General features: G+C 43.8%; 1 protein-coding gene across 4 annotated transcripts in view; it reads right to left on the bottom strand.

The window, feature by feature from the left end:
• Positions 1-19,434, bottom strand: part of ADGRD1 (adhesion G protein-coupled receptor D1) — a 255,643-nt gene that overhangs the window by 100,755 nt on the left and 135,454 nt on the right. The gene's annotated exons all lie outside the window — the stretch shown is intronic.

Here is a 19,434-nt window from a genome sequence, read left to right as displayed (position 1 = left end):
GACCTTTATGGACCTGTCAGGGGGGCTCCCTACAGGGAGCCTCCCCCCATCATCCTGACCAGCACTTCGCCCAGCGAGAGCGGTAGCAGCGGGTTAGAAGGAAGTGGATTGGAGGAGGGAAGGCTCAGCAATGCATCAGAGCCCCCTGCACTGCCCTAGCCAACAAGTAGAAGGTTAGAGGGCGGCGTTTTGGAGTGCCCAAGCTTTTATGCTGGCCCCGGAGCAGAAGGGCGCCATTGCCGGATTCTGCGAGTGACTAGGAGGTCATGTTGTCTGTTATCTCTGCACTATAAATAGTATGCACAATAAAACCCTTAAAGACAGAGCGGACTCTGAAGGTGAGGAGAGTCTGAAGGGGGACTCTGAGAGTCCATTTAACAGACTGAGCCACAGCAACGCGTGGCCGGGCCAGCTAGTATATACGTATCCCTATCCAGTTTCCATTGTACTTTTCAAAATGACAGACAACATTCCTTGGCTACTGAGCTTAGTCCTTAATGCGCTGTTTTATTTCGAGGTGTTGGGATGGTTGTCTTCTTAAAACTATATTTTCTATTTTTTATTTATTTAAAATATCCACAGTTCTGCAACCCTCATGCTGATATCCTCTCTTGCCTTTCTGCGGTCACTTAGAATCATAGGATCATAGAGTTAGACGGGATCCTGAGGATCATCTAGCCGGCCTGTAGACAAACGCCAGCTCCCTCGGCCTGAAAGCGAGATGAGCACCACACCCCATAGTTGCCTTTGACTGGACTTAACAATCCAGGGGTCTTTACCTTTACCATTCCCATGCCTTTGTCCCTTACAGGAAACAAACCTGCAACCTTGGCACCACACTCGAATCAACTGAGCTGATCCCTTGAGTTTGCTTTTAGAGAGAGGGATGGGGTTTTTTAAAAAGGCCAGGGTAGATTCATGGACAATGAGTCTGTCCATGTTAGCCAAGTGGAACCTCCATATGCAGAAGCAATAAAGCACTGGATATCTGATACAAGGAACAGGCAACAGGAGAAGATGCCCACGTCCTATTCACGGACAGATGATTTGCACGTTCTCCATGAGACCTGTTATACCCATTAACCGCTCAGCTTCCATTACACCTAATATACACACACAGTCTGGTCATCAAGTGTTAGTTGCTGAACTTGCACCTCAAACAAAAGTAGATTTCCCCCCCTTTTTAAAAAAAAGTTTTGAAAGGGAAGAGCTGAATTCTTCTGTTATATTTATGAAGCTTTTTTAAAAAAGAAAGAAAGTGAGAGTGAGGAAATGAGAGTTATTAGAAGAGGGATCTGTGCTATTGGTTCTCAATTATTTAAAGAGGTGTTTTAAATTTTTCATGCGGAATTTCCTTTTATTTATATTTTTAAATGATATAAGGAAAACTGATATAAGGAACTGATAGGAAAACTGTGTTAATAACGAAAAGAATTATTAAGCTCTTGTTTATTTAAGAAAAAGCAAGATGATTCATTATTTACTGATTTACAGACCAACACAACAACAACGAAAAATGAACATCGCCGCAAGAAGCTCAAGTGTGGCATCTGAGCTCTAACAATAATAACTGTTTATAATTACAAATTACGGCAAGAATCATTAACAGGTAATAGGCCTTTGGAGGGGAGAAATTAAATTCTGGATGATGACTGCTGTGTAAGGTTTCAAACAGATTTGAGTCAATAAGCTCTAGGTCTGTTGATGTGATGCTATGTATAGCAATTACAGTGGCACCTCAGTTTTCGAACGTCTCCGCTGATGAACATTACGGTTTTCGAACGCCGAAAACCCAGAAGTAAATGCTTCCATTTTTGAACGTGCCTCAGAAGTCGAACAGCTTCTGCTGAGTGTTTCTCAATTTTCTCAATTAAGTTTGCAGACCGCCCTCTGCGCCTCGGTTTTTGAACGTTTCAGAACTCGAACAGTCTTCCGGAATGGATTGTGTTCAAAAACCGAGGTACCACTGTTCCACCCACTTGCTCTATCAGGGGCAGGGAACCTCTTTCAGCCTGAGGGGCAACCATTCAGGGAGTATGTGCCACTGATCGGTGGGGCCAGAGACAAAAGTGGGTGGAACAATGAATGCAAATGTTACTTTTCATGCAATAGGCCAGGTACGATGCAAGTGCACTTCACTCTTTCTCTCCCTCCATCCTCCACCCAAACAAGCAAAGAGCTACTGTATCAGAGTTCAAGGACATATGGCATCCAGGCAACAACACTCAAGGTGTGGAGCAAGGGCCAGTGAGGGCTCTGGCCTCAGGAGAAAACTGAGCTCCAGATAGAAATACCCGGAGGGCCGCATTCAGCCTCTGGACTTGTGGTTCCCATCCCATGCAAGCATTTTGCAAGCACAACCACCAGGGGAGATGCCTCGAGACTTTCCACATGCACTTCATCAGTAGGATTTTGGGTATCATATGGCAGGATAGAATACCAAGCCCACATCTCCCAAGCCCACATCCACAGCATGTTCACACTCCTGTCTAAGCGACATCTATGCTGTCTTGGTCATGTCCACAGAATGGAAGGACCCCCCCCAAAGACATGCTCCATGGGGAGCTGGCTTCAGGCACCAGGCCTGTTGGCAGACCAACTCTGTGTTACAAAGATGACTGGAAACGTGACATGAAGGCTGGCGACATCAACCCTGTCATGTGGGAATCCCTTGCAGATGACCGCAGTGCCTTTTCCTCATATGGGGAGCTGCTCTGCATTCTCTGGTCTTTGGAGGCCACCCTTTTCTGCCTCTTTCCCAGCTTTGCAATATTGTTTTGAGATGTGGCAACCACAACAGTACACAGTATTCCTTCTGAGTTAGGGGAAGGTGGGTACATGTTGTGTCAAATGCACTCATGCTTGTCCTTTTAAGTTGAATGCCCATTGACATATATCCTACCCGGGGGGTGGGGATCAGAATGAATCTACTATATGTTTTGGGAAATTGTTTGTCTGTCCATCCGCTTGTTTCCTATAGCTTCAGATGCCCCTCAAGATATTGTCACTCAACTGAGCATGAGGGTTCGCATGGTGAGTGTGGCGGTCTTTGTCATGGTTTGGACACTGGCTGCCATTTTGAACCAAGATGAGGGACTGAAACAGGAATTTGGTGTGACTTCACCTGATTTTTAGCCTGGTTGTCCAAAATCGCAAATTGCACTGTCCATTTAAAAACCGCTTTTTGTTTGTTTGTTTCTTTAAAAAATCCCAGATCACTGAGCAACGTGGGAACCGGGGTGAACCTTCTTCTGATCAGAGGAAAGGCAGTCTTTCAGATACAGAATCATAGAATTGTAGAGTTGGAAAGGGTCCTTCAAGAGTCTTTTAGTCCAAACGCCTGCAAAGCAGCCATCACAGCTATCCCTGGAGCTCATTTAGAGCTTTAAACACTAAGGAGGAGCACTTTGAATTCAGCCTGGATATGAACGGACAACAAATGCAGCTGTTTTAAAACAGGGGTTATGTGAGTTTCAAATTGACCCTCAGCTGATTATCTGGTCACTGCATTTTGGACCATGTGAGGTTTCTGAGTCATCTTCAACGGCAGCCCCAAACAGCACTCATTGCAATATAACCCCCTGGAAACAAATCAGAAACAAATGCTCATTGAAGACTGCACATTTTCTAACCTCCCTATAAGCTGAATGCTCATTAAACAAGTCATTTGGAGGAGTCCTAAGGCCTCTTGCAAATTCTTTGGGAGAAAAAGTAACCCCAGGCAGCCAAGGGTAAATCCGTCAATTTTGCTTTAGGATTTTTGTTGCTGTGGTTGCTGAGTAAAACTGAGTAAAACAGTTTCTCTGTATTTAAAGACTATTAATAATATTCTCATTTTTTCCAGTCTTAAATTCTGTGTTCCACATAAGTTTGGATTTTTTTTTAAAAAAAAAAAAGCCTCGTGAGAATTCAGCAGCATTTTAGTGCAAATTTCCTGTAATATACAAATGTTTGTATGCAATCTTGCCTAATAGACACATTTTTGCCAATGCAATTTTCCTAAAATAATGCATTTTATGTTAATTGTCACTAGCCCATGCATTTTTATGGATCCTTTACTTCTGTATATGCATTTTTGCATGCATTACTTGGTTGGAGAATAGCAGTGCGGAATTCAGAGAACTTAATTTCCACGGGTGGCTGTATTTTGGAAAGAGAGAATCGGGTAGGTTTTCCTTGAACTGAATCAAAATTCCTCCTGCGACTGTAGCCTGTAACCTCCTTCCAAGTTTTCTTGGTTGAAACAGCCCAACTATGAGGGGTGTCAAAAACCAAACTTCCTTCCTGAAAAGTCTCTCTATAAGTCTATGATATATAACGAAACCCTGTGCACTTGGCTGAGGAGGCAGGCTTCCCTGGAGGAGAAAGGCAGGAAGGCTCCTGCAGCTGGGTGGTTTTTCTGGATCAGCTGTTTGCTGAGTTTTTACCTGTCAATAAACCATAGAGAAACAAGCACAACATTGTGGGGTAGGGGAGAAAGTGTCAGTTTCCCAGGGATTTTACAGCACCAAGTGTCAGAAACACTGAATTGTAGTAGACAAGCAATGAAAAACTTATCTGGAGGTTTGGCAGACCCAGGATGGCAAGCTATGAATCTTGGGCTTAGACATTCTATCCACAGCTGCATGCATTTTTAAATGGACTATTTCTATTTTCACAGCTCTGGCCATAATTAATAGAAATACCAGTCCAATTCAGCTTCCTCCTCTTCTTCTTTTTAAGGCAGAGCTGTGAAGTGGAAGATACCCCCCCCCCCAATATATATCTGTCTAAGCCATTTATAACTTGCTTTTCTGATGATCAAAGCAGTGCATGAACCACAAATCCATTAAACCAATGTAAACACAGAACAATTAAAGGGTGTATGTATCTGCTGTTTTCATTGACGTTGGGTCACTGGCCACCATTTTGAATCAAGATGGCAGACCAAAACGTCACTTTGGCATGACTTTGCCCATTTTTTTATTTTTTATTTGCCTAGGTTTTGCTACCTTTTGAGTTATCGTTGCCAAACTTTGCATGAAGGTTCCTGCAGTGGCCGTGACAGTCTTTGTCAATGTTTGCACAGAATACATCATTTTGAATCAAGACAGCAGTACAAATTGTGACTTTTGCATAATGGGTCCAAACTGCACCAATTTCATTCTCAATATGAGGATTTCTAAGATGATGGCAGTGGGTTTTTTGGGGGGGAGGGGGCACTGGTGGCCATTTTGAATCAAGGTAATGGGCCGAAACAAGACTTTGGTGTGACTTCACCCAATTTTTAGTGCAATGGGTACAATCTGCACTGATTTGCATGCCTCTGAAGATAATGTCATTCCATTTGGCAAGACATTGCCAAATTTGGCATGATGGCTCCAGCATGTGCCAATGTGGATGCCTCTGGATATATCCTTGCCCAGCTTGGCACAATTGTTCCCATTGGGAGCCAGACTTCTGTAGTTGTGTTTCTATGCTTTTCTATCTATGATGCTGCACACCGTGCTGAAAATAAGGTGGTGGACCAAAATGTGACTTCGCCCAATTTTACATCACACACACACACACACACACACACACACACACACACACTGTATTTTTCCATGTATAAGGTGAGATTTTTTGATTATTTAAAAAAATGTTTAAAATGGGGGGTTGTCTTACACACGGATAGTGCGGGGGGGCGGACATGTGATTGGTGGCAGCCACGGTGATGGGGTGGGTGATTGGTTGCTGTGGCAAGGCCTGTTGGCGATTGGCTGCTGCTGCGGCAATTGGGCAAGCGGCTGGCGGTGGCAAATGGGCAGACGATTGGCGGCTTTGGCGAGGCAATCCCCCCTAAAATAAAGCTTAACAACTCTGGACACTCGCCCCCCCCCCCATTTCCTTAATTTGGGGTCCCAAAAAAGAAGTGCCGTCTTATACATGGGGGCTATCTATTAACTATCTATTAACATACAGCTAGTAAAAATAGCACATCACTGTTTAAATACCCTTTCCTTAAGTCCTCAAGTCTAAGACATACAGTATGAGGTTAAAATGAGATTATCAGAAGCCTGACTCCTGCATCTTTAATGGAAATGCAAAGAGCAACAGCAAGTGCTTTAAAACAAACAAACAAAAAACCAGGGGTAGCTTGTGTGGAAGGAAAAGACATGCCCATGTTTGTTTTGGATGAGCATAGCTGAGCAGCAGGCTGCCCAGCTGAAAGAAAAAGAACCTTTATGATTAATTCTGATTTAATTCTTGTCACATTTGTTGCAGTGTTTCTCTCCCCCACCCCAACCCTGATGATTTGTGGGGCTTTTATTTATTTATAAAATAAATATTTGCATACCCTTGAAGTCCTAATAAAACATTAAGGTGGAGTACAATATATGCAAGTCCGATGTCACTTAAAAAGCCATAAAGGCAACGCAACATAATCATTCGATTGGCTAATCAAGGAAGTTTGAGCAACTTGAAGATTCCTGTCAGCATAAAAGCGTCTTCATGGAATGCCTGAAAGTCAAGCACTCGAGGGGGACAGATTCTGCTGGCAACAGATTCCGCAGCAGGGGACCACAAAATGCCTGACTTTTTGAGGTGAAGCCAGCCAGGTCTCTGTGACATTGGGGACAATGAACAGTTTTATACGGTGTGGCTACAGATGGAAGGATGGGTCTATTTCAGTTCTCCAAGTGGCCCTTCTCCTCCTGTCCGGCAGAAAAAGAGACTTCTCTGTCAGGATGCTGAAGACCTTGAGTGGGAGAAACGAGAAGGTGGTCTGAGGGCCACATTCCCTTATGGGCAACCAACTTGGGGCCGCCTGCCAGTGGGTCCTGGAGTTGGAGGTGGGCAGCAGCAAGGGCAGGGGCAAAAGAGGGCAGAGAAATGGATGTACCATAGGCTATATTCTAACCATGCAGAAGCCAGAGGTTTCCACATTCACACATTCCACATTCACTCTCTTTTTAAATTATTTTATGTATGATTTTCAATTTTATACATTTCAATATTTTTATAATCATTTCAACTTGCCTTCCTTCCCCCTCTTTCTATAATTCCTTAAATTTATTTTTAATATTTTCTGCATATCCAAATTAATTTACTCATTTATTCCTTTACTTTAAATATATGCTCTTATAAAAATTAAGGTTATTACAATAAACCTGCCAATATTCTTATCTGTTTACAGTTTATTTGTAAATATTTAATAAACCATTTCCATTCTTTTATAAAAAGTTTGTTATCCCAATTTCTGATTTTTCCGGTAAGTTTCACCATTTCTGCATATTCCCCAAGTTTTTGTATCCATTCTTTCTCTGGGAATTCTTATTCTTTCCATTTTGGGGCAAGTATCATTCTTGCCGCTGTAGTCGCATACATGAACAAATTTCTATATAGTTTGGGTAGTTCTGTCCCTATCATTCCCAAAAGGAAAGCTTCTGGGTTTTTTTTTTACAAACGTTATTTGAAACATCTTTTTCAATCCCTTATATATCATTTCCCAGTAAGCTTTGACCTTGCTACAAGACCACCACATACGATAAAAAGAACCTTCTTTCTCTTGACATTTCCAATACTTATTTGATTTGGATTTATACATGTTTGCCAATTTACTCAGTGTTAGGTACCATCAATATATCATTTTCATATCATTTTCTCTGACCATAACATGTTGTAAATTTTATATCCATATTTCACAATTGTCCCCATGCTTCCATATCTATATTATGACCAATATCTATTGCCCAATATATCATTGAGGATTTTACTTGCTCATCCTTTGCCTCCCATTCCAATAACATCTTATACATTTTAGACAACACTTTTACATTACATTCTCTCCAGTTGTGATAGTCACACACTCTCTATTCTCCATCAAGCAAAGAACCAGGCATGTCACATTCCTCTTTCACTGGGGTATCCCAAGCAAGCCGTTCAAATAAGCAAAATAAACATGGCAACCATTGAGACATAGGAGCCGAGCTCCTCTGCAGATCCCTAACTAAACTGAGGGGTTTGGCTGCATTTTCTGAATATCAACAAAGAATTCCTTGGCTGCCCACCACCTTCTTACAATTTTTCAGATGATTGCCACTCGATGATTACTACTCAGTTTGCTTTGGAAACAGACATCCTGAACATGGATGTAATTAATTTTATGAAGAATGTTCACAGGAGGCGGTTCACAGGAGGAACCGGGAGTCACGATGCACTCTGATAAGGCAAGGAGGGACTCCACAAGCCGTTCAGTCAAAAGCCGGACTCTCCCAAGGAAGCCACAGTTGGTCTAATTGAAGTTTATCTAAAAGAGAAACATAAAGGAGCTCCCGCCCGCCCGCCACTCACTGTATCTCAGCCAAATACATTTCCTCAGGGCGCTCCTCAGCTTTTGACTCCAGATTATTAATTCACTGCCATAACAGTGAATCTGCTAAACAAATTTCAGGTTTCAAAGGCAACCTGCTTCTACATATGCCCAGCAAGACCCTACTTACTTTAAAAGTTTTCGCGACAACTTTTTTTTAAAAAAGAAAAGGGTACGGTACTTAAATTCTCCAAAAGTTTGTGTCACATAATTAATTAGTAGGCTCTTCTCCTTATCTTTAAGCACCTGGTGCTCCGGCAGCATACCTCTATTTTCTCGTATCAAGAAACATAAGGAGGGCCTTTACTCTAGCCAGAACTCGGCCTTGCCCTCACCAATTTTGGAAGGAGCATTTGGAAAAGTCCCATATGCTCAGAGACTTTGTGCCTGCCCATTAGGGGAAACAGGAGACCCCGAACATTTAGTTTTTAGATGTCCGTTTCATGACGAGGTATGCAGAGATACCATTGACCCCCCAGCTGGTGAGGCTTGCTGACCTTCTGGATAAGCCTAAACTAAATTTTTCCTCTTAGGCAAAGACCACAAGATGACCTGGATGGTCGCCAGATTCTGCACACAGATTTGCAGGTGCAGACCACCCCCTGAAACAAATTACCGGTAGTTTGCTAGGAAAACAGTCAGGGCCGTCTCAAGCAGGTCGGGCGCCCTGGCGCCCTGGCGCGGAGATCACTCTGGCGCCCCCGCCCTGGTGGGTAGGCAGGCACAATGCACAGCGCCCCCCCCGCTGGCCCTGCGCCCTGCGCCACCAAGACTACCCCTAGAGCTGGGCCTGAAAACAGTCGAAGTTGGCCTCCAGGGTGTCAGGGCCAATCTGTATGGTAGCCCAAATTGTTAGGTCTCTATGTGTATAAGCACTTATCTTAGATTTTAATCTTTAAACTGTTGTTGTACACTGCTTTAAATGTATATTTTATTCTTGTGAAAGCTGTCCCAGTAGCGCTTTTCGAGCTGGTCTTTGACCGTAATAAATGATGATGAAGAAGCACCTGGTGTGAAAAAGCTTTGAGTAGGGATGCCATGAGGAGTGGCAGACGAAAATGATTGACTATGGAGAGTTAGCAAAGTTGACCTGCGGGATTCGTGACCGGGGGAGACAAGGTTCCAAAAGGAATTGAGTAAATTTGAGGACTATATGGAGAACTGTAGAGAAGTTTAAAGACACTTGCAGGACTGAAATAAATCCTACGAATTGGTTTTAAGTAGATGGACTAAAAGGTACTTCGAGATAAGAGTGGGAAAGAAAACCGAGTGAGGGGAGGGAGGGAAGTCAAAGCTCGGCAGAGCAAGAGAATTAGAATAGCTGAATAGAAGATAAAATGTAAAAATTCTTTTTTGTTTGTTGTTGTGTTAGTTGCTTGTTGTTTTTTGTTGTTGTTGAATGTTGTTTATTTGGAAATTTAATTATATATATATATAGGGACCCAGGTGGCGCTGTGGTTAAACCACTGAGCCTAGGGCTTGCTGATCAGAAGGTCAGCGGTTCGAATCCCTGTGACGGGGTGAGCTCCCGTTGCTTGGTCGCAGCTCCTGCCAACCTAGCAGTTCGAAAGCACGTCAAAATGCAAGTAGATAAATAGGAACCGCTACAGCGGGAAGGTAAACGGCGTTTCCATGTGCTGCTCTGGTTTGCCAGAAGCGGCTTTGTCATGCTGGCCACATGACCTGGAAGCTATACGCCGGCTCCCTCGGCCAATAATGTGAGATGAGCGCGCAACCCCAGAGTCGGTCACGACTGGACCTATTGGTCAGGGGTCCCTTTACCTTTACCTTATATATATATATATATATATATATATATAGAGAGAGAGAGAGAGAGAGAGAGAGAGAGAGAGAGAGAGTAGGGATGCCATCAAGGGGCAAGCTGGGTTTAAAAAGCTGTTAGAAGGCGCCAGCCATGAATCTTCACAAACTGAGATGGCAGCCTGAATTTCTCCAATAAAGGGCTTTCCCTCAACCATGGAGAGTGCAGGCATAGTTGACTTTCAGGGCAGAAAACAGAATCATTTCTCTTGGTAAACATGAGACTGTTATGCTGCATCAGGCAAAAGGCCTGTCTAAGTCTAGAATTCTCTTTTCCACAGTGGCCCAGAAGATGCCTGCATCAAGCAGTTGTGCCTGCCAAGCACTGCATTCACTCATGGGTCCTCTGTCAGGAAACCGCAAGCTGGTGGTGAGCAGGGACAGTCAAAAATGGCTGCCCCCCCTTCTCCCCCCCTATTTCTTCTACCCATTTCTTTCTCTCTAGCTAGATCTACACAGCTCTCTCATAGATAGATAGATAGATAGATAGATAGATAGATAGATAGATAGATAGATAGATAGATAGATAGATAGCTCTGAATACACTCTGCAGAAAAAAGTTGTAAACCTCACAATTGAAATTATCATTGTTGCAACTTCAGCTCTGTAGCCGAGTCCTTTCTCTTTCTGCCACCCCCTTCTCTCTGTCTTTCTGCCACTCCTTTCTCTTCCCACCTTTTCTCTCTTTCTTTCCTCAGCCCTCTCTCTTTCACCACCCACCTTTTCTCTTTCTGACACTCAATCTCTCTTTATCACTTTCCTTTTCCTTCCTTCCTTCCTTCCTTCCTTCCTTCCTTCCTTCCTTCCTTCCTTCCTTCCTTCCTTCCTTCCTTCCTTCCTTCCTTCTATTTTTACTACCCCTTTTCTCTTTCCTTCTGCCACCCCCACCCCCACAACTGGAGCCCGGGGAGCATACACACACCTCAACACCAATCTCACCTCCTTTTCTGCCCCCCAAAGTAAGTTTCTAGAGCCTTGGGTAAAGCAAAGAGGGCAGCATCTCGCAGGATCAAGCCCTGCTCACCTGCATGCAGAGGGCCAAGAGGAGGTGATGCGCTTACCTTGAACCTGTGCTTGAGCATTCAAGAAGGCTGCACACTTTTTGCAACCACACCTATCTGAAGACTTGAGACGTCTCAGATGCATAGTCCCACAATTATATCCTAAACACTTTACCTTTAGAATGTGTAAGGGTAAGAATGACCCACTCTTGTGCAAGTGTACCCCTTCTGTTTTTTTCATAAGTTACTGTCCTGGTGTCAGGCTCTGGGAATGCGGCTTCCTCCCTCCCGTTGCCCGTGGATAAGCAGGACAAAGCAAAATAGTCCCTTACCATTTAAAGAGATTTTAATGATCACAGCCAAAGAACAAAGAGTCCATTCTCAAAGCAATGGTGCTCCCAATTAATGTCTACACCCACTCCCCCCCCGAGTCACCCTCATCACTTCCTCGCCTTGCAACATGATCTTGCAACCACTGTGCTTTTTGTATAGCCACTTTATCTGCTCTATGTGACCTTGGACTAATAGGCTGGACACTTTCCATTAAGAGACACTCTACTAGCTTTCCCTCTTCCAGTTCTTCTTCACTTTACTGTTCACCCCCCAGTTCTTCCCAACTTTTGTCTTCAGAACTATGCCCCTCTGCAAACCACTGTTCCAAATCTATACTGATCCACTGCTCCTGGGCAGCTTCAGGATCCTGGTCAGGAGCAGGGGGAGGGGGAGGCTCCCACCATTCCTCATCAGAGCAGTACTCCTCAGCCTGGTCTCTGATACCTGCTCATGCCTCTTGACTGGAAAGAGGCATACTATCCAAAATAATTTAAGAGCAGGCAATATTTTCATATATCTGAATTGGGAGGGGGTGCAACAGAATAGGTAAAGGTAAAGGGACCCCTGAACATTAGGTCCAGTTGCGGATGACTCTGGGGTTGCGGCGCTCATCTTGCTTTACTGGCCAAGGGGGCTGGCATACAGCTTCCAGGTCATGTGCCAGCATGACTAAGCCGCTTCTGGTGAACCAGAGCAGCGCACGTAAACGCTGTTTACCTTCCCGCTGTAGCGGTACCTATTTATCTACTTGCACTGTGACATGCTTTCGAACTGGTAGGTTGGCAGGAGCAGGGACCAAACAACAGGAGCTCACCCCATCATGGGGATTCAAACCGCCAACCTTCTGATAGGCAAGCCCTAGGCTCTGTGGTTTAATCCACAGCGCCACAGAATAGCCCAATCAAAATTGATATGGTGAGTTGACAGAATGTCAACCTCCAGTAGAGGCTAAAGTGGGAAGCTATATTATACCAGACCATTTCACATGGTATTGGTAACTCTAACTCTAACTGGCAGGGAGCTATGGATGGGCCTCCACTTGCACACAAGATTCCTTCACCTTTGTTCCAACCCATTTCTACTATAACCTACTCTAAAAGCCTACTTTGGCATTGAGCTGAATATAAATTTAAACACTAACCTACCATTAGCCTGCCCCCTTTAAAAAAAGCTCCACATGAAAATTATTATTGTTATTATTATTTGCAAGGTTGGAAATGAAAGTTGCTTCACAGTGATCTGCTTACGGAGCTTTCCTTGTTACAAAAAAAAAGTATGTTTGGAAAGGGAAGCGAGTTTGCTGCACAAGAGCTCCAAATCAATATTCAACGCGCAACCTGAATTTGCCAGTTTGTGATTGAATTCCACCCCAAAATAGCAGCAGTCTGGAAATACCCAAAATCACTGCTAGTGAACAGGAAAAGGGGGTATTGTTTTCTTCCCAGAAGGGCAAAGAGGAGAGGGAAACACTGGGAAGTTATTCTCTTGGGGAATGTAACCTTGTTTTTGCAGTAATTAGCCTAAGTGATTTCTCAGAAGTGCAAGTGACCAAAGCAGAAACTCTGGCAACCAACCACTGCAAATATATCCATATACATTCACCTCCTTTTAAAACACCTCTTTGCAATGCACTGTGGCCTGTGCATCTATTACAGCTGCATAACAAGAGGATTTGTCTCTGCTTTGTTTAACGTTTCTTGATGTTATTAATACTCATGAGATCAACTGTTTATGCAAAAGTCTGCTCCAAAAAGTATTGTACAGGGCAGTTGAATAATCTGTCATTTGAATGGGAAATGACTTTCCAGCAAACAGGTTGCAAGTCAATTGCTGTACAGAAAAGGGAGTGGGTAGAGAGGCATATGAAGGAAGACGAGAGACCATGACATGGGGGCAACTCAGAGGGCCTATTTACAGTGGAGGCAATATTTAGAAGGAAGCTGAGAGTTTTGTCAGAATCATGGCATCATAGGCTCTCAGAGTTGGAAGGGAACCCAAGAGTCATTTAGCCAAGCTCCTCCAATGCAGGAATCACAGCTAAAAGGATGTCTGGAGGAGAGGTCTTTACTTATCAGATTGTTGTTGTTGCTGCTGCTGTTATTTAGGTGTTTGTTTGTTTGTTTGTTTGTTTGCTTGCTTGCTTGCTTGCTTGCTTGCTTGCTTGCTTGTTACCTGCCCTTCACCTTAAGGCCCAAGGGTGGGTTACAGCATTAAAAAAACAGTATTAATAACAATTTCCATCATATTTCAACCATAAAAAATAAGGCAGGTCCTAAAAACAAACAGCTGAGGTGTTAAAAGCCAGGTTAAAGATGTGACAGGTTGAGTGGCCTTTTCTTTCTTTCCACCAGTGGCCTTGTCAGTTTTGGGCACATCCAGCTCAGACTACCCTGCTTCGCTGCAGAGCCAAGCTAGGAGTGCACCTTGAGAGTCTGAACAAAAGGAAGAGTTGGAGAGACTTGTAAACCTTTGGGCTTGAAAGGGATCTCCCGCTGAGCTGCAAAGAAAGGAGTAAGAAGCGGCTTTCTCAAGGCAGCAGGGGGCAAGCCAGCAAAGGTGGAGCAAGACCTACCCTGTAGGACTTGTAGCATTTATGTCAGACAATTTGGCATTTCTGTACATGATCCCACTTTAGTCTTCTTTCCTACAAAAACCTTCCTCAAAACCCAGTTTTTCCCTGCTTATCCTCATAATCTTCATTCCCCAACTGTAACCAAGCTTTCAAGCATGTGCAACTGCATCTGCCCACACTCCTCCTTTCCTTTCCTTTCCTTTCCTTTCCTTTCCGTTCCGTTCCTTTCCTTTCCTTTCCTTTCCCTGTCTCTCCATCCCCCACCCCCTTGAGAGCAGAGATCTGCACACATTAAGACAAAGTCAAGAGGTTTACAGTGGTACCTCGGGTTACAGATGCTTCAGGTTACAGACTCCGCTAACCCAGAAATAGTACCTGGGTAGAAATAGAATAGAAACTTTGCTTCAGGGTGAGAACAGAAATTGTGCGGCGGTAGCAGGAGGCCCCATTAGCTAAAGTGGTGCTTCAGGTTAAGAACAGTTTCAAGTTAAGAACAGACCTCCGGAACGAATTAAGTTCTTAACCCGAGGTACCACTGTACTGGCGGCGATGGGCAAATCTGTTAATTTCAGCTTCTCTCGGTTTCTCATTTTTCCTCTCAAAGGTTCTGTTCTTCACATTTCAACATCAGTTTGCAAATACTGTTTTGAGAATGAACGTGCACCAGAATGTTACAGCAGATTTCTCCCACTATACAGTCGTACCTTGGAAGTCGAACAGCTTAGTTCCCGAACATTTTGGCTCCCAAACGTCGCAAACCCGGAAGTGACTGTTCCGGTTTGCAAACTATTTTTGGAAGCCGAACGTCCGACAGGGCTTCTGCGGCTTCCGATTGGCTGCAGGAGCTTCCTGCAGCCAATTAGATGCCGCACTTTGGTTTTTGAACATATTCGGCAGTCGAACGGACTTCCAGAACAGAACCTGTTCGACTTCCATGTACGACTGTACATGTTTGTTTTTAATTTTGCCTAACGTACACCATTTCACAAATCACTTTCTCTTAATATTTTTAATTCTATTTTGATGCAATTTGTGCATATTTCTTGGCTGGAGAATAGCCTTGCAAGATTTGGAAGTGTGTGGCAGCAGCAGTACTTCCTAGCTTTTTTCTTTCTTTTTTGGGGAAGGAGAAGGAGCAGGATTCCTGGATCACTTTATAATTTTAAGCTAAATAATCTCTCTGCTCCTTCAATGTCTGTCTCCTCTTCCCTGAGAGCTTAACCACACTTACCTTTTGCCCTGTTGTTAGGAGTCCAGGTTCCCAGCTTGATAACACAGTATGTACACTTACTGTGTACACTTACAGTAAGTGTACATAATTAAAAAGGAGAATTTATTGCAAACCAAAAACCAAAAACAAGCAATTATCTCTGGACGGCTCTAGCAAGCCTCCACCACCCATCACTCAGTTGACCCTTCTGAGGAGTTCTTCCTGTGTCGACAGAAGAGACTGAACCTTCGACCTTTACGTTTCTTATTTTGCTTCCTGTCTAGCAGCCTTCCTATACGCCAGTGTGGTGTAATGGTTAAGAGCGGTAGACTCGTAATCTGGGGAACCGGGTTCGTGTCTCCGCTCCTCTGAAGTCTCTCAGCCCCACTCCCCTCACAGAGTGTGTGTTGTGGGGGTGGGGAGGGAAAGGAGAATGTTAGCCACTTTAAGACTCCTTTGGGTAGTGATAAAGCGGGATATCAAATCCAAACTCTTCTTCTATGCCTCGGACTTATTTGGTCAGCTGCAGCCCCTTCCTGTTCCGAAAAGCTGTCTCTGTGGTTTTCCACGTCTGTCTGGGCTTCCGGGGAGCTTTGGCTGTGTTCCAGCCTGCTCTCCATTCCTCCCTTATCAGCCGGCCGCCCAAGGTCAGGGGGAGTCGACACTGGCAGCTGCGTCCTCTCCTGTTCCAGCATGAAAGCCCAGCCTCCCTGTTCCTGACTGCATTCTGCAGCCAGCTGCGAGATTACACTTGGAGCTGGTGTGTTCATGACACCTGTTCTCTCCCTGGAGCTTTCCCCATGAGAACCTGTTCTTTAAAGCTGAATCGGAGCAAACAGCTATTTGTGTTTTCTACGGATTGCCATTTGCTCTGAGTCAGCATTAAAGAGTGAGTTTTGCAGGGAAAGCTTTGGAACAACAAAAAAAAAAGAGTGCTCAGACATGGAGCTTTAAAACATGAGCCATGCCTTGAAATCACAGAGGAAATGTAAGTGTAGCTAAGCCCTGACTTTAAGGATGGTTTTACCTCTGCCCAAACCTCCTCGAAACCTCTGGGATTCCACTGGGCTGAAATTTATTTTATTTTTTATTTTCTTTCTTTTATTTATATACTGCCCTTCATCACAAAATCTCCAGGCAGTTCACAGAAATGTTTAGCCCAGACCTACGTAGTTCAATGCCAGACTGAAGTCAGTGGCAGATTTTGGGAGCTCAAATTTCAGTGGTGCCCTGTGCAACACCAGAATTTGGCACACGCACACAGTCTTTCATGCTCCATTCTAAAGAAAGTACTCCATTTACTAAAGATTTACCCTAAGAAAGTACTTGTTTTGTTTTCGATACTATTTGAATTGAGCCCTGACTGTTGCTGCTTCTCATGGCCATAGTATTCCCCTTTTTTTTGCCTGTAACCTCCTTTGCCATTAAATCTGACTGGCTGTGATAACTTTTCTGATGTTCATGGATGTACACATCATAATTTCAGATGGGGCAGTGTGGCATCATCAGCAAAAGAATACTTGGAATACTTGGAATAATTGCAATCAGTCAGATTGACAGTTCAATCCTGGCTGTGTTCACTGAGCAGGTAAATCTTCCTCTGCTCAGTGGAATCCGCCCCCTAAGTAAGTCAGCACAGGGTGGCATTGTAAATGGCAGTGACGGCAGATGAGGCAGGAGAAAGTGAGGGCAAATGAAAAGGGTGAGGAAAATGATAAAGAACAGAAACAAAACTGTATTCATGAGTGTCAGAACTCATTGCAAAGGGCACTTTCATTTTTGAAACAGAACTGCTCATTCTTCTTGTGATTACATCTGCATAACTCCAATTAAGGTGTTGAAAAAGGGAAGAAATTGGCCGGCATGCAGGGCAGGGAAAACATGCCACTTTGTTGATCATCTGAGGGCAACTCTTTACTACTTGTTTAATTGCTGCTCATCCCCTATCATTGCTGTGATTCTTCTCCTTTTAGCAAACATGATGAATTCATTCCAAGCGAGCCCATTCCCTTAGGCATGCAGGGTGCGATAGGGGCATCACAGCCAAGTGATAAAGATGCAAATAATTTCAGCCTCGTTTGATGCCAATTTATCACTTGGCTAGCAGGACCAATGCCAGCACAGGATCTGAGTGCCACATGGCTGTAAATTCTTCCAGCATTGTTATGCTTTCCAAAAATAAAACGATGAGCTCCAATGAACCCTACTACTTGCTGAGCCGGCCAATATGCTAAGAAGATGCTGAGATCTTCCATATGTTCCATTTTAACTCTCAGTTTTGAATCTTTTTACTGGAATATATTGTCACCTACCCAGAACTTTGGAGTGGATAAAAAATGTCCGGTTTTTGGACAGGACTGTGAGATAGACTAGACTGAGACTTTGAGTCCACGAGCTTTGCAGCTGAGTGGGGATTTGAACCTCCATCTCCTCAGTCTTAGCCTGACACTCTAACCACTACACCACACTGGCTAACAGGACCAGGAAGCACAGGGCCACCACAATACACCTGGTGTTCTCAATGAGTTCTTCAGGCTGATGATCACCAAGGGGTCCCAGTTCTGGTGCAGTGTGACAGGTGCTTCTGGTTTTCAATTGACAATGCTTGTTAACTGTCTTAATAGTGCCATGGAAATTGCTACACAGAGTTGTGAAGGTGATCGACTCCCCATCTTTGTGTCATGGCCCTGCCCACAAATTGAAACAGGAAGTGAGGAAACAGGAAGTGAGGTCTGTGTGGTCTGAAACTGGATATTCTAGTGGTGGGGCCAAGACACTTTGCATCCTGTGCCACAATAGCCATGAAGGAATTGCTAGCCTGATTTCTACTGCTCCATAGCACAGCTTGGCTGATGGCTGGGAGATTTACTGCAGTCTTAAGTCCAATGGGATCAGATGACTTGGAGAAACCAAAAAGGTCCCAGATGGCATTGTATAACTTCTGTCTCTAGCTTGGCTCTTCTGTCTGAGCTATTTGTTTTCCCCTGCAGGTTGAGCTGGGAACCTTGCCGAACTGCTCAGCCGCCAGCTCTGAAACATTCTAGTTTATTCTTAGGTCTGTGCAAAGCACAGAAAGAACAATAAAGGGCTGGTGAGTCAACGTACTGCTAGAATGTGTAGGTGGGGCTTCTCTAAACATACAGATGGAAAGAATCCCAATAGGTCATTGCCATGGATTCTGTACTCTGCCTAATCAAATCAGTGTGGAAGTGAGTTACATTCATGCATGATTACTGCATGATCTGTTAAGTAGAACCCTCCAACCGAGAGTACCATAGATCAGCATGGTCAGAGACAATGGAAATCTGTTTGTTTAAAGCTTTTTTTAATCTCACTCTTCAGCCAAATAAAGACTCTCAGTGAAGTTTACAAACACCAATATTAAGATTGTAAGCCTGAGGGAAAGACTAGACAAATCAGAGAGGGAGGGAACCTTTTCCTGCATGAGGAATGAATGGAGAACAGGCTCACCCACCCGCATGGCCCATTTTTGACAGATGGATTCCTAATTCACATTGTCCCAAACAAATATGTGAACTGAAAGAACAGTTCTTCGAAATTTGCACTATTCCAAATTTTGCAATGCAGTTCTGCAAGTAAGTAGTGTGTTCAAAAATCTGTATGCTAGTTTAAAACGTGCATCAAGATGCATACATCTTAATGTTAGTGAAAGTAACATACACAAATGCATTAAATTAGGGGAAATTGCATTGCCAAAATGTGACTATTAGGTAAAAAACAGAAATGCGTATACAGTATAAGGAGATATTTGCACAAAACTATTGGTGAATTTTCATGAGGACTTTTAAAAATTGCAAACCAATGTAGCAATGAAGAAAACTGAACTTAAGATTGGAAAAATCTGAAACCAACAGAAACTGAAATTCATAGATCTGGTCTCAGTGTAAGAACCAAAGCCCAGCTATCCTGAGAAATGTGGAGACCATGCACAAATAGATGCCAGGATACCAAGTGCTGCTATAGGTGCATGCAATGGTTTGGGCCAGGAAAATGACTCCTCCCCCTTTGACAGCAACTCCCATCACAATTCCAAAGACCATAAAAAGTGCTTCAGTATCTATTTTTTCAAAACAAAGCAAGGTAAAGGTAAAGGTAAATGGACCCCTGACCATTAAGTCCAGTCACAGATGACTCTGGGGTT

The sequence above is a fragment of the Zootoca vivipara genome, chromosome 16 (assembly GCF_965207765.1).
Source record: "Zootoca vivipara chromosome 16, rZooViv2.hap1.1, whole genome shotgun sequence".
Taxonomy (NCBI): Eukaryota; Metazoa; Chordata; class Lepidosauria; order Squamata; family Lacertidae; genus Zootoca; species Zootoca vivipara.
This window is presented reverse-complemented; position numbering and strand designations above follow the sequence as displayed.